Source organism: Procambarus clarkii, chromosome 5 (assembly GCF_040958095.1).
Source record: "Procambarus clarkii isolate CNS0578487 chromosome 5, FALCON_Pclarkii_2.0, whole genome shotgun sequence".
NCBI classification, from domain to species: domain Eukaryota; kingdom Metazoa; phylum Arthropoda; class Malacostraca; order Decapoda; family Cambaridae; genus Procambarus; species Procambarus clarkii.
This window is the reverse complement of record NC_091154.1, coordinates 19,428,023-19,441,242: the sequence shown is the minus strand read 5'-3', so window position 1 is coordinate 19,441,242 and position 13,220 is coordinate 19,428,023.

The window sequence follows — 13,220 nt, the reverse complement described above, 5'->3', positions numbered from 1 at the left end:
CGTGACTCCCCCGCAAAACAATGGAACTGCCTTTTTCCCTTCACCTTCAATGGCTCTGTACTGGAAGTCTACATCTACACCAGGCCAGACAAGTCATTAGTCCTGCCACCTTTCAGTACCCCCCAGGGCCTGGCACGGCCTGGTACGACTCAGAAGCAAGCCGGGTGCCTCTGCTAACCGGTAGTTTGCCGCCACAAACAAGCAGTTAGCCGCCTTCAGCTGACAGTGGTGCAGCTCAACACAAAGGCACCGCCAGCCACTGACAGTGGTGCAGCTCAACACAAAGGCACCGCCAGCCACTGACAGTGGTGCAGCTCAACACAAAGGCACCGCCAGCCACAACGAGCAGTTGACCAGATGTCCACCTCGCGTTGACACTGGACGAGTCATCACCGCCGGACTATATAAAGGGCGCTGCCTCCCTGGAGAGCCAGTCTCTCCCTTAGTGCTCTACGACCACCTTCCTGTAGTCCACCTTCAGCCACCGTCGTGTGACTGATGCCATGGTGGTATGGTAGCTGTCTTCAGTACACCAGTATATCTTTATGGTTTTCTTCATTGCTTACACTGTAGTTTATTTTTACATTTAAGACCATAATAACTTGTTCACTTTTGCATTACATGAGAGCCAAGTATTTTCAGGGGCATTTATGTTCATTAATATTTCAGTAAATTGTTTAATTATTTATTTGATGATTTTTATTTGTTTCCACCTGCGACTTACACACTGCAGGGCCAATAGCAGCATTTTGTTTTATTATGTACGGGAGAGTTATACCATCTTGGTTCAGTATAGCTGCGATACCACAACCCGTCACAATATGAAACCTTCCTGACCTTCGAAGGTCAGTATATGAACCCTTCCTGATCTTCAAAGGTCAGTATATGAACCCTTCCTGATCTTCAAAGGTCAGTATATGAACCCTTCCTGATCTTCAAAGGTCAGTATATGAACCCTTCCTGACCTTCAAAGGTCAGTATATGAAGCCTTCCTGATCTTCGAAGGTCAGTATATGAGGCCTTCCTGATCTTCGAAGGTCAGTATATGAGGCCTTCCTGACCTTCAAAGGTCAGTATATGAAGCCTTCCTGACCTTCAAAGGTCAGTATATGAAGCCTTCCTGATCTTCAAAGTTCAGTCTGGACCGTTCTCAACCTAAGAAGGTCAGTCTGGCCCATTCTCAACCTTTGTGGGTCAGCCTGGAGCATTATAAACCATTGGAAGAGGGGGAAGGAGAGGAGAAGAGAAGAGGTGAGAAGTGAGAGGGACAGGGAGACTGGGAGAGAGAGAGCAGAGAGGGGAACAGAGAGAGGGGGGGGGGAGCGAGACCCGGGCATCGCCTGGTTCTTCATTTAGTTGTACTATAAAGAATACTGATATTTTCATTGAACTGGTTAACTAGCTTATCAAGATTGGAATTTGCTCAGTTAAATGAATTTTGGTGCTCAGTTCCTGAGCTCATTATGTGCCTCTGTAATCTCTCCCAATATTACCAAGGGGATGGGTATGGTGTCCCATACTGCCCACGGGATGGGTATGGTGTCCCTTACTGCCCACGGGATGGGTATGGTGTCCCTTACTGCCCACGGGATGTGTATGGTGTCCCTTACTGCCCACGGGATGGGTATGGTGTCCCTTACTGCCCACGGAATGGGTATGGTGTCCCTTACTGCCCACGGGATGGGTATGGTGTCCCTTACTGCCCACGGGATGGGTATGGTGTCCCTTACTGCCCACGGGATGGGTATGGTGTCCCTTACTGCCTACGGGATGGGTATGGTGTTCCTTACTGCCCACGGGATAGGTATGGTGTCCCTTACTGCCCACGGGATGGGTATGGTGTCCCTTACTGCCCACGGGATGGGTATGGTGTCCCTTACTGCCCACGGGATGGGTATGGTGTCCCTTACTGCCCACGGGATGTGTATGGTGTCCCTTACTGCCCACGGGATGGGTATGGTGTCCCTTACTGCCCACGGAATGGGTATGGTGTCCCTTACTGCCCACGGGATGGGTATGGTGTCCCTTACTGCCCACGGGATGGGTATGGTGTCCCTTACTGCCCACGGGATGGGTATGGTGTCCCTTACTGCCTACGGGATGGGTATGGTGTTCCTTACTGCCCACGGGATAGGTATGGTGTCCCTTACTGCCCACGGGATGGGTATGGTGTCCCTTACTGCCTACGGGATGGGTATGGTGTTCCTTACTGCCCACGGGATAGGTATGGTGTCCCTTACTGCCCACGGGATGGGTATGGTGTCCCTTACTGCCCACGGGATGGGTATAACCGGGGTGCATAATAATCGGACACACTGAACTACCTCACCTGTGTAGTTCAGGCCATCCTCCTGCTTAGTACCGACGACGACCATCAAACATACATTGAGGTAAAGACAATTAGAAAGTAATAATCGGTACTATTGAATTTGGCCAAACCGGAAAAAGCTTTTGTCTTGATGTTGCAAGGAAAGTTTAGCCAAACCTAACCTGACCATCCGAGGCCTAATACACGCTCTCTGAGACCTAATATAGTCCATATATGTGCTATTATAGGCCTAGGAGTGTTTAAGTTTAGTGTAAGCTTTATTTCCTCCTTCGGACTCTATACGGTGAATTGTACCAGATTCTGTTAGTTAATTGTCCATTACCTCTACAGTAGGTACATACGATGGGCCACAGTTACAACAACTACTATTTAAATAGGAGGAAAAAATGAAGTTAAAATTCTAATTTAAATATTCCTAAGCCAAGTTAAGCACATATTATGTATTGTATTAGCCATAAGACACAGACCGCTAATTTTTGAGCACATAGTGCTCTCAAAATAGACCAAATAGTAATTTTGGTCCAAAAAATATCAGTTCTTTCATTTCAGGAGGAAGGGTTGGATGATTCTGATACTCATCTAGTGAATGATAGTTTATTGTGCACCCCATACTCATCCTGTGAGCGGCAGTTTACTGTGCACCCCATACTCATCCTGTGAGCGGCAGTTTACTGTGCACCCCATACTCATCCTGTGAGCGGCAGTTCACTGTGCACCCCATACTCATCCTGTGAGCGGCAGTTTACTGTGCACCCCATACTCATCCTGTGAGCGATAGTTTATTGAGCACCCCCTACTCGTCCTGTGAGAGACAATTTATTGTGCACCCCATACTCGTCCTGTGAGAGACAATTTATTGTGCACCCCATACTCGTCCTGTGAGAGAAAGTTTATTATGCACCCCATACTCGTCTTGTGAGAGAAAGTTTATTATGCACCCCATACCCGTCTTGTGAGAGAAAGTTTATTATGCATCCCATACTCGTCCTGTGAGAGAAAGTTTATTGTGCACCCCATACTCGTCTTGTGAGAGAAAGTTTATTATGCACCCCATACTCGTCCTGTGAGAGAAAGTTTATTATGCACCCCATACTCGTCTTGTGAGAGAAAGTTTATTATGCACCCCATACTCGTCTTGTGAGAGAAAGTTTATTATGCACCCCATACTCGTCCTGTGAGAGACAATTTATTGTGCACCCCATACTCGTCCTGTGAGAGAAAGTTTATTGTGCACCCCATACTCGTCCTGTGAGAGAAAGTTTATTGTACACCCCATACTCGTCCTGTGAGAGAAAGTTTATTGTACACCCCATACTCGTCCTGTGAGAGAAAGTTTATTGTACACCCCATACTCTTCCTGTGAGAGAAAGTTTATTGTACACCCCATACTCGTCCTGTGAGAGAAAGTTTATTGTACACCCCATACTCGTCCTGTGAGGGAAAGTTTATTGTACACCCCATACTCATCCTGTGAGAGACAGTTTATTGTACACCCCATACTCGTCCTGTGAGAGAAAGTTTATTGTACACCCCATACTCGTCCTGTGAGGGAAAGTTTATTGTACACCCCATACTCGTCCTGTGAGAGAAAGTTTATTGTACACCCCATACTCGTCCTGTGAGGGAAAGTTTATTGTACACCCCATACTCGTCCTGTGAGAGACAGTTTATTGTACACCCCATACTCGTCCTGTGAGAGACAGTTTATTGTACACCCTATACTCATCCTGTTAGCAATAGTTTATTGTGCACCCCATACTCATAATGTGACCAGTAGTTTATTGTGCACCAAAGTAGCGTAAATTGTCCCAGGTAGGGCACACCTGCCCTACCTGGACAGGTGTGTGTGTCACCTGTCCTTGCATCCATCACATGTGTCGGAAATCCGACACACAAATAATTACAAATAAAGCAAATGAGCTTGGAGAACTGGTACTAGAGGAAAACCCAGACATAATAGCCCTCACAGAAACAAAGATCACGAAAACGATAACAAATGCAGTGTTCCCACAGGACTATTATGTTATGAGGAAAGAGAGGGAAGGAAGAGGTGGGGGTGGTGTAGCTCTGCTGGTAAGACAAGGCTGGGATTTTGAGGAGATGGATATTCAGGGCTGCGAAGGTTTCAGTGACTACATAGCAGGTACTGTAACAAATGGAGGGAAAAAAATTATAGTCGCAGTCATATATAATCCACCACCAAATGACAGAAGACCTAGACAGGAATATGATAGAAACAACATGGCCACCATTAACATAATAGAAAGAGCAGCTTCTGTTGCTAGCAGGAATGGATCTGGACTACTAATTATGGGAGACTTCAACCATGGGAAGATAGATTGGAAGAACAGAGACCCGCATGGAGGACCAGAAACATGGAGAGCTAAGCTGCTGGACGTGGCAACAAGAAACTTTCTAAGCCAGCACACCAAAGAACCAACAAGAATGAGAGGAGAAGATGAACCAGCAATGCTTGATTTGATATTTACCCTAAATGAATGGGATATAAGGGAAGTTAAGATGGAAGCGCCCTTGGGAATGAGTGACCACAGTGTATTGAACTTTGAGTACCTGGTAGAGCTAGGACTTATCTCCCCCCAAAAAGAACTAGGAATCAAAAGGCTGGCATACCGAAAGGGGAATTATGAACAGATGAGAAGTTTCCTAAGTGAAATACCTTGGGACACAGACCTCAGAGACAAGTCTGTACAGGGTATGATGGACTATGTTACCCAAAAGTGTCAGGAGGCAGTAAACAGGTTCATCCCGGCCCAAAGGGAAAAATCCGAGAAGCAACAGAAGAATCCATGGTATAATAGGGCATGTATGGAAGCGAAGAAACTGAACAAAAAGGCGTGGAGGAACTTCCGGAATAACAGAACACCAGAAAGCAGAGAGAGATACCAGAGAACCAGGAATGAGTACGTCAGGGTGAGAAGAGAAGCAGAGAAAAATTTTGAAAATGATATAGCAAACAAAGCCAAGACCGAACCAAAGCTACTCCACAGTCACATCAGAAGGAAAACAACAGTGAAAGAACAGGTATTGAAACTTAGAACAGGCGAGGACAGGTATACAGAGAATGACAGAGAGGTGTGTGAGGAACTCAACAAGAGGTTCCAGGAGGTCTTCACAATAGAACAGGGTGAGGTCACTGTGCTAGGAGAAAGGGAGGTAAACCAGGCGGCCTTGGAGGAGTTCGAAATTACGAGAGAGGAGGTCAAGAGACACCTGCTGGATCTGGATGTTAGAAAGGCTGTTGGTCCAGATGGGATCTCACCATGGGTACTGAAAGAGTGTGCAGAGGCACTTTGCCTGCCACTCTCCATAGTGTATAGTAAGTCACTAGAGACGGGAGACCTACCAGAAATATGGAAGACGGTGAATGTGGTCCCAATATACAAAAAGGGCGACAGACAAGAGGCACTGAACTACAGGCCAGTGTCCTTGACTTGTATACCATGCAAGGTGATGGAGAAGATCGTGAGAAAAAACCTGGTAACACATCTGGAGAGAAGGGACTTCGTGACAAATCGCCAACATGGATTCAGGGAGGGTAAATCTTGCCTTACAGGCTTGATAGAATTCTACGATCAGGTGACACAGATTAAGCAAGAAAGAGAGGGCTGGGCGGACTGCATTTTCTTGGATTGTCGGAAAGCCTTTGACACAGTACCGCATAAGAGGCTGGTACATAAGCTGGAGAGACAGGCAGGTGTAGCTGGTAAGGTGCTCCAGTGGATAAGGGAGTATCTAAGCAATAGGAAGCAGAGAGTTACGGTGAGGGGTGAGACCTCCGATTGGCGTGAAGTCACTAGTGGAGTCCCACAGGGCTCTGTACTCGGTCCTATCTTGTTTCTGATATATGTAAATGATCTCCCGGAGGGTATCGATTCATTTCTCTCAATGTTTGCGGACGATGCTAAAATTATGAGAAGGATTAAAACAGACGAGGACTGTTTGAGGCTTCAAGAAGACCTAGACAAGCTGAAGGAATGGTCGAACAAATGGTTGTTAGAGTTTAACCCAACCAAATGTAATGTAATGAAGATAGGTGTAGGGAGCAGGAGGCCAGATACAAGGTATCATCTGGGAGAGGAAATTCTTCAGGAGTCAGAGAAGGAAAAAGACTTGGGGGTTGATATCACGCCAGACCTGTCTCCTGCAGCACATATCAAGCGGATAACATCAGCGGCATATGCCAGGCTGGCCAACATACGAACGGCATTCAGAAACTTGTGTAAAGAATCATTCAGAACTTTGTATACCACATATGTCAGGCCAATCCTGGAGTATGCAGCCCCAGCATGGAGTCCATATCTAGTCAAGGATAAGACTAAACTGGAAAAGGTTCAAAGGTTTGCCACCAGACTAGTACCCGAGCTGAGAGGTATGAGCTACGAGGAGAGACTACGGGAATTAAACCTCACTTCGCTGGAAGACAGAAGAGTTAGGGGGGACATGATCACCACATTCAAGATTCTGAAGGGGATTGATAGGGTAGATAAAGACAGTCTATTTAACACAAGGGGAACACGCACAAGGGGACACAGGTGGAAACTGAGTGCCCAAATGAGCCACAGAGATATTAGAAAGAACTTTTTTAGTGTCAGAGTGGTTGACAAATGGAATGCATTAGGAAGTGATGTGGTGGAGGCTGACTCCATACACAGTTTCAAGTGTAGATATGACAGAGCCCGATAGGCTCATGAATCTGTACACCTGTTGATTGACGGTTGAGAGGCGGGACCAAAGAGCCAGAGCTCAACCCCCGCAAACACAACTAGGTGAGAACTAGGTGAGTACACACACACACACACACACACACACAATAACATAAGTTACCCCCATAAAGAAAAAGAGAGTGGGTTATTCTGTGACGTCATTTAACAAGACGTATATTTATATATCTCATCTCCTTTTAAACAACAGTTTAGTGTTTAAACTTAATACAAAAGTGTTCACTAGGACTGAATATAATTTCCAAGACCAAGAATATATAGCTTAACTCCCTATTCCTTAGTCATACCTAGAACTACCAAATACTTTAGGACGGCTCCCCTAGGGGCGTCGTCACGTATGTCATGACAGAATCATAACAAAACAACACGCTGTAGAGGTGGCTCGGGGTTGCGTGGTGACCGCCGGCCAGGTCGGACGTTCCTGAGGTCTCTCCGCTCCTGGCTAGTGTTTACGTTGGGTGATTACTTGTTTGCCCTGCTAGTGGTGGTTTGCCACTGACAGGGTGACGTTCGATTTGCCATGGGGACGTCTCGCCCTCCAATGAAGAGAACGTTGTCGGCTGGTCTCGCATTTACGGTGCCGATGGACCATCCGTTGGCTGGTGTCGCCCTGGTGGACGTGCTACATGTACAGCTGTCTGACCTGGTGGGCATCCAGCTGCTTCAGGGCCACCGTGCTGTGGTCAAGTTCCGCCTCCAGGCTGCCTTTCAGGCGTTTCTCGAGCGGTGTGAGGGGCGTGTTTACCCTCTCCCTGATAATGCTGGCTCCGTTAAGGTGGTAAATCTTAGTGTCACCTTGACGTCTGTGGCAGTGCATGGTGCCCCCTTCGAATTTCAGGACGACTTTTTAACCTCCTGTTTTGAACGATTTGGGACAGTGTTAAGTGTTCGTTGGAACAAGGTCGTTGCCGGGCACTGTGTTGGTATGCTTGACGGCTCCCGCACCCTGACGATGTCGCTGAAGTGTAGTGTACCGTCGTCGATGTCCGTGTTGGGTTACACGCTCCGCTGCTTGTACCGGGGTCAACCGCGCACCTGTTATCGGTGTGGTCACGAGGGTCATCTGGCTGCGGCGTGCGACGTGGGAGCAACTGGTCGGGTGCATGTTCTTCGTGCGGAGGATTTTCCGCCCCTGTTGCGTTCGGACGGTTCTGAGGACGGAGTGGGTGCTGTGCCTGAGGCGCCTGATTGCCTGTCTGCTGCTCCGCCTGTTGAGGCGAGTTCTACGGCGACACGTCAGGTGACTGCTGTGGCCCCTGGGGTTGTTGAACCGGTGTGTGTGGGTGTCGGGCCGTCGCCTGCGCTGCGTGTTGTGAAGGGTGTCCTGGTAGAGGTCCCTGTCCCGCCCCCGCCTGCGCTGCGTGTAGTGAAGGGTGTCCCGGTAGAAGTCCCTGTCCCGCCCCCGCCTGTGGATGTGATACCGGCTCCCGGGGACGCGGGTTCTGCTGTTTTGGAGGGGGTGCTTCGGCATGGTGAGGTGCCTGTCGTGCCTGTGTGTGTTGACGATTGTAGTTCTGCTCTTTCCATCCCTTTGCAGAAGCGTGCGCGTCGGTGCTCTGAGGCTGTTTCCCTGGATGATGTAGACAGTGTGGGTGATGTGGCCTCTGTGGACTCTTCGGACGGTGCGGGAGTGGCCTGTGTGGATATGACGATGGTGGCTGTGCCTGCGGCGGGGCCTGCTGGGCGTGGTGTGGTGCGGCCTGTCTCGAAGCGTTCGTGGTGGGCTCGGAGTGTGTCTCCCCTTCGTGGTGTGCCTTGGGAGGAGGTGGGGGAGTATGATACTCTGGCGTCCCCTGCCGTGGATGATGGTGCTGTGAGGGGCTCCGAAGTTGCTACCTGTGCCTCTCCTCCTGCGTCTCCTGCTGTTGGATCTCCACAATGGGGGGTTGTCCCTGATGATCGGGACCTCGTCGTAATGTTGCAGAAAGATGTGCGCCGGGGGGTCTCGGCTCCTGTGCCCTGTGGTGGGGGTCGATGCCGCGCCTGCATCTCCTGCGGTTCCCCCTCCTTCATTGCCCCGGTCTGGGGGAAGCGTAGTCCCAGCTGCTGGGGTCGTGCCCTGTGAGGGTCCGGTGTTGGGCCCTTATCGAGATGCCCGGGTGCTTCCGGTCCCGTGGTGCTCGTCCACTGTCTGGGTGTCGCGGGTGAAGGAGTTTGTGTATAGGATGCCGAATAAGATGTCTCAGCCGAGGCCACCGCCTGGTTGCCAGGTGCCCGATGACACGTGGGCGATTTGGGAGGCGTACTGCTTGCGCTTTCCGATATACAAGTTCCCAGAAAAGTATTAGTTCACGTCTGATCAGCTGTCGGCGTGACTTCGTCGCCCTGCCCTACAGTGCGGGGAGTCTCCCTCTAACGTCCGCCTCTGTTTTCGTCGCCACTCCTCTCTCTACGACCCGTCACATCTAACACTTTTGACTTGCTTCTCCTCCTTAACGTCAACGCATCTCCCTACATTTGTCCTGGCGCAGTCATCGGGAGGGTAAACCCTTCATGTAAACTGCACCTATTCTCAAGAAGAAGAAGAAGAGGTGGCTCCAGTGGCTCGTTGGCGGCTGTTGGGTGCAGACGTGTCGTTCGTAGCGCGCCAATTCCACCCTAGTGGCTGTGTGAGGAGGGTGTCTGTGACGGCTGTGGGGGTGTTGTCCCCCGGGTGAGCGTGGTACGCTTGTTGAGGAGACATAGGGTCTTACCGGCCTCCACTGAAGAGGACCTCGTCGGCTGGTCTGGCTTTTACGGTGCCAGTGGACCACTTGTTGGTTGGTGTTGCCCTGGTGGATGTTCTCCATGTGCAGTTGTCGGAATTGGTGGGCGTCCAGCTGCTGCAGGGGAACCGCGCCGTGGTCAAGTTTCGCCATCAGGCTGCATTTCAGGCGTTTCTGGGGCGGTGTGAGGGGCGTGTTTACCCTCTCCCAAATGCCACCGGTTCTGTTAAGGTAGTGAACCTCAGCGTCGCCTTGACGTATGTGTTGGTGCCCCCTTCGAGTTTAACCACAATCTCCTAACTGCTGTGTTTGGACTGTTTGGTACTGTGCTAAGCATTCGTTGGGACGAGGTACTTGCAGGGCACTGTACTGGGATGTTTGACAGTTCCCGCACCCTGACCATGTCTCTGAAGAGTAGTGCTCCGTCCTCTGTATCCGTGTTGGGTTACACGCTCTGCTGCCAGTATCATGGGCAACCGCGCACCTGTTACAGGTGTGGTAATGTGGGTCATCTCTCTGCAGCGTGCGACGTGGGAGCAACTGGCAGGGTGCATGTTTTTCGTGAGGAGGACTTTCCACCCTTGTTGACTTCGGACGCTTTTGAGGATGGAGTGGGTGCTGTGCCTGAGGCGCCTGATTGCTTGTCTGCTGCTCTGCCTGTTGAGGCGGATACTATGAATTCTGTGTCCAGTCTGTTACCTGCTGTGCCCCGGAGGTAGTTGTTGTGTCGGAGTGTATGAGTGTCGGGCCGTCGCCCGCACTGCGTGTGGTGGTTGTCCCAGTGGATGTCCATGTCCCCCCCCATCTGTGGATGTGGTACTGGCTCCCAGGGACCCGGGTTTGGTTGTTTTGGAGGGGGGGCTTCGGCAGGAGGAGGTGCCTGCCGTGTCTGTGTGTGTTGGTGACTGTTTTTCTGCTCTTTCCATCCATTTGCAGAAGCGTGCGCGTCGGTGTTCTGAGGCTGTTTCCCTGGATGATGCGGACAGTGTGGGTGATGTGGCCTCTGTGGACTCTTCGGACGGTGCGGGTGTGGCCTGTGTGGATGTGAAGATGGTGGCTGTGCCTGCAGAGGGGCCTGCTGGGAGTAGTGTGATGCGGCCTGTCTCGAAGCATTCGCGGCGGGCTCGGAGTGTGTCTCCCCTTCGTGGTGTGCCCTGGGAGATGGTAGGGGAGTATGGTGCTCTGGCGTCCCCCGCCGAGGATGATGGTGCTGTGAGGGGCTCCGAAGTTGCTACCTGTGTCCCCCCTCCTGCGTCACCTGCTGTTGGATCTCCACAATGGGGGGTTGTCCCTGATGATCGGGACCTCGTCGTGGTGTTGCGGAAAGATGTGGGCCGGGGGGCCTCGGCTCCTGTGCCCTGTGGTGGGATCGATGCCACGCCTGCATCTCCTGCAGTTCCCCCTCCTTCATTGCTCCAGTCTGGGGGAAGCCTAGTCCCAACTGCTGGGGTTGTGCCCTGTGAGGATCCGGTGTTGGGCCCTTATCGGGATGCTCGGGGTGCTTCCAATCCCGTGGTGCTCGTCCACTGTCTGGGTATAGCGGATGAAGGAGTTTGTGTATAGGGTGCCGGGTAAGATGTCTCAGCCGAGGCCACCGCCTGGTGGCCAGGTGCCCAATGACACGTGGGTGATTTGGGAAGCGTACTGCTTGCACTTTCCGTTATACTAGTTCCTGGAGAAATATTAGTTACCGTCTTGCGTACAACGCTACGCCGTGTGTGGATCAGCTGCTGCCGTGAACTCGTCACCCCGCCCTATGGTGCGGGGAGTCTCCCTCTAACGTCCGCCTCTGTTTTCGTCGCCACTCCTCTCTCTACGGCCCAACACTTCTAACACTTTTGACTTTCTTCTCCTCCTCAACGTCAACGCGTCTCCCTACATTTGTCCTGGTGCAGCCATCGGGAGGGTAAACCCTTCATGCAAACTGCACCTGTTCTCGAGAAGAAGAGGTGGCTCTTTCGCTCCTGGTTCAACCCTGACGCCGAGCAGACGTCTGGATAACTCCTCCACCTGGGAGCCACCGGATCACGTACTGTTTTCGCGTTTTGGCTTTGCTACTGCCGTTTGGCATCCCTCTTGAACGGTCTGATTGTACAACGCCTGGCGCACATATCGCCTTGGGTCACGGGATTGTTGTTAGATTTCTTTTTGGCGTGTTCTGGCTGGTTCTCCCGGCAGTGTGACAGTGTTCGGGGGCCGGCTTGGCCGAGAGGTGCCGGGGGTTGGCGGGTCTTGGTGGGTTTCTGGTGTGCCCTCAGCCGTGGTGGGTGGCCGGCTTCTGCTCTGCCGAAGGACACTGGATGACTTTTTGCGTTTTGGTTGGGGCCGAGTTTTGGTTTTGCTACCTGGTGTTCTCTGTGTGGAGCGGGGCCGGTGCTTGTCACCCTGAAGGACTCCTGGGACTCCCCAATCATCTGCCTGATTGTGCGTTTATTTGCCGTATGGCATATTAGTTTCTAGTGATTGGCGTCACTCGTTTCGCGTTTTGGCTCTGCGTTTCACCTTTCCTGGCTTCGCGATTCACCCTTAAATGGGTACATCGGGGCGCATCCGATCCCACGATCGTCGTCGTTCCCAAATCAACAACAACAACAACAACAGGTGGCTCCTTCCATACGAGCTGGAAGGTGGCTCCTTACCTTACGTTGAGGTTACCTTGAGGTGCTTCCGGGGCTTAGCGTCCCCGCGGCCCGGCCGTCGACCAGGCCTTTTGGTTGCTGGACTGATCAACCAGGCTGTTGGACGCGGCTGCTCGCAGCCTTACGTATGAGTCACAGCCTGGTTGATCAGGTATCCTTTGGAGATGCTTATGCTTCCATTCGATAGACACCCAGATTACATGTCAACAAGCGAGCAACAACCACAACAGCACCTCTACAACCACAGGAACACCAGTATCCGTCTTACCAAGTATTTTGTGTATATTTGGCCATTTATAACATAAATAAGTTAGGCGGTTATACTGTGGGATTAAAATCCCTAACACGTACGTACTCTACATTATACATCTCTCTTATTACAAGTCATACCTGTACCTTAATATGTCAATGTGCTTTTACTAATGTTAAACATCCCAAACAGGTAATTGTGAGGGAAGTTACTGAAGCAGACATTTGACCCCCAATATAACAGTGATTTACCCTGTTGTACACCAACCTTGCAGGCCTTCAGATAGTCGCCATTACGTGGCACTCTGAGGCACAGGGCCACACCCCTAATCTGATGCTACAATTACACAGCCTTAGCAGGCCACAACTACAGTATCAGATAAGGCCCTTTTGTGTTTAATACTGTAAATAGAGTGGTATATATAATTCAATTAACTATAAGTAAAACAGCAGATTAGACCACCATATGGGGTATGATTTATAATTTATCTATTACAGACTAGGTAAACAATTTGTGGTTTATGAAGGATCCATTTCAAAGTGGTTTAAGCTACAA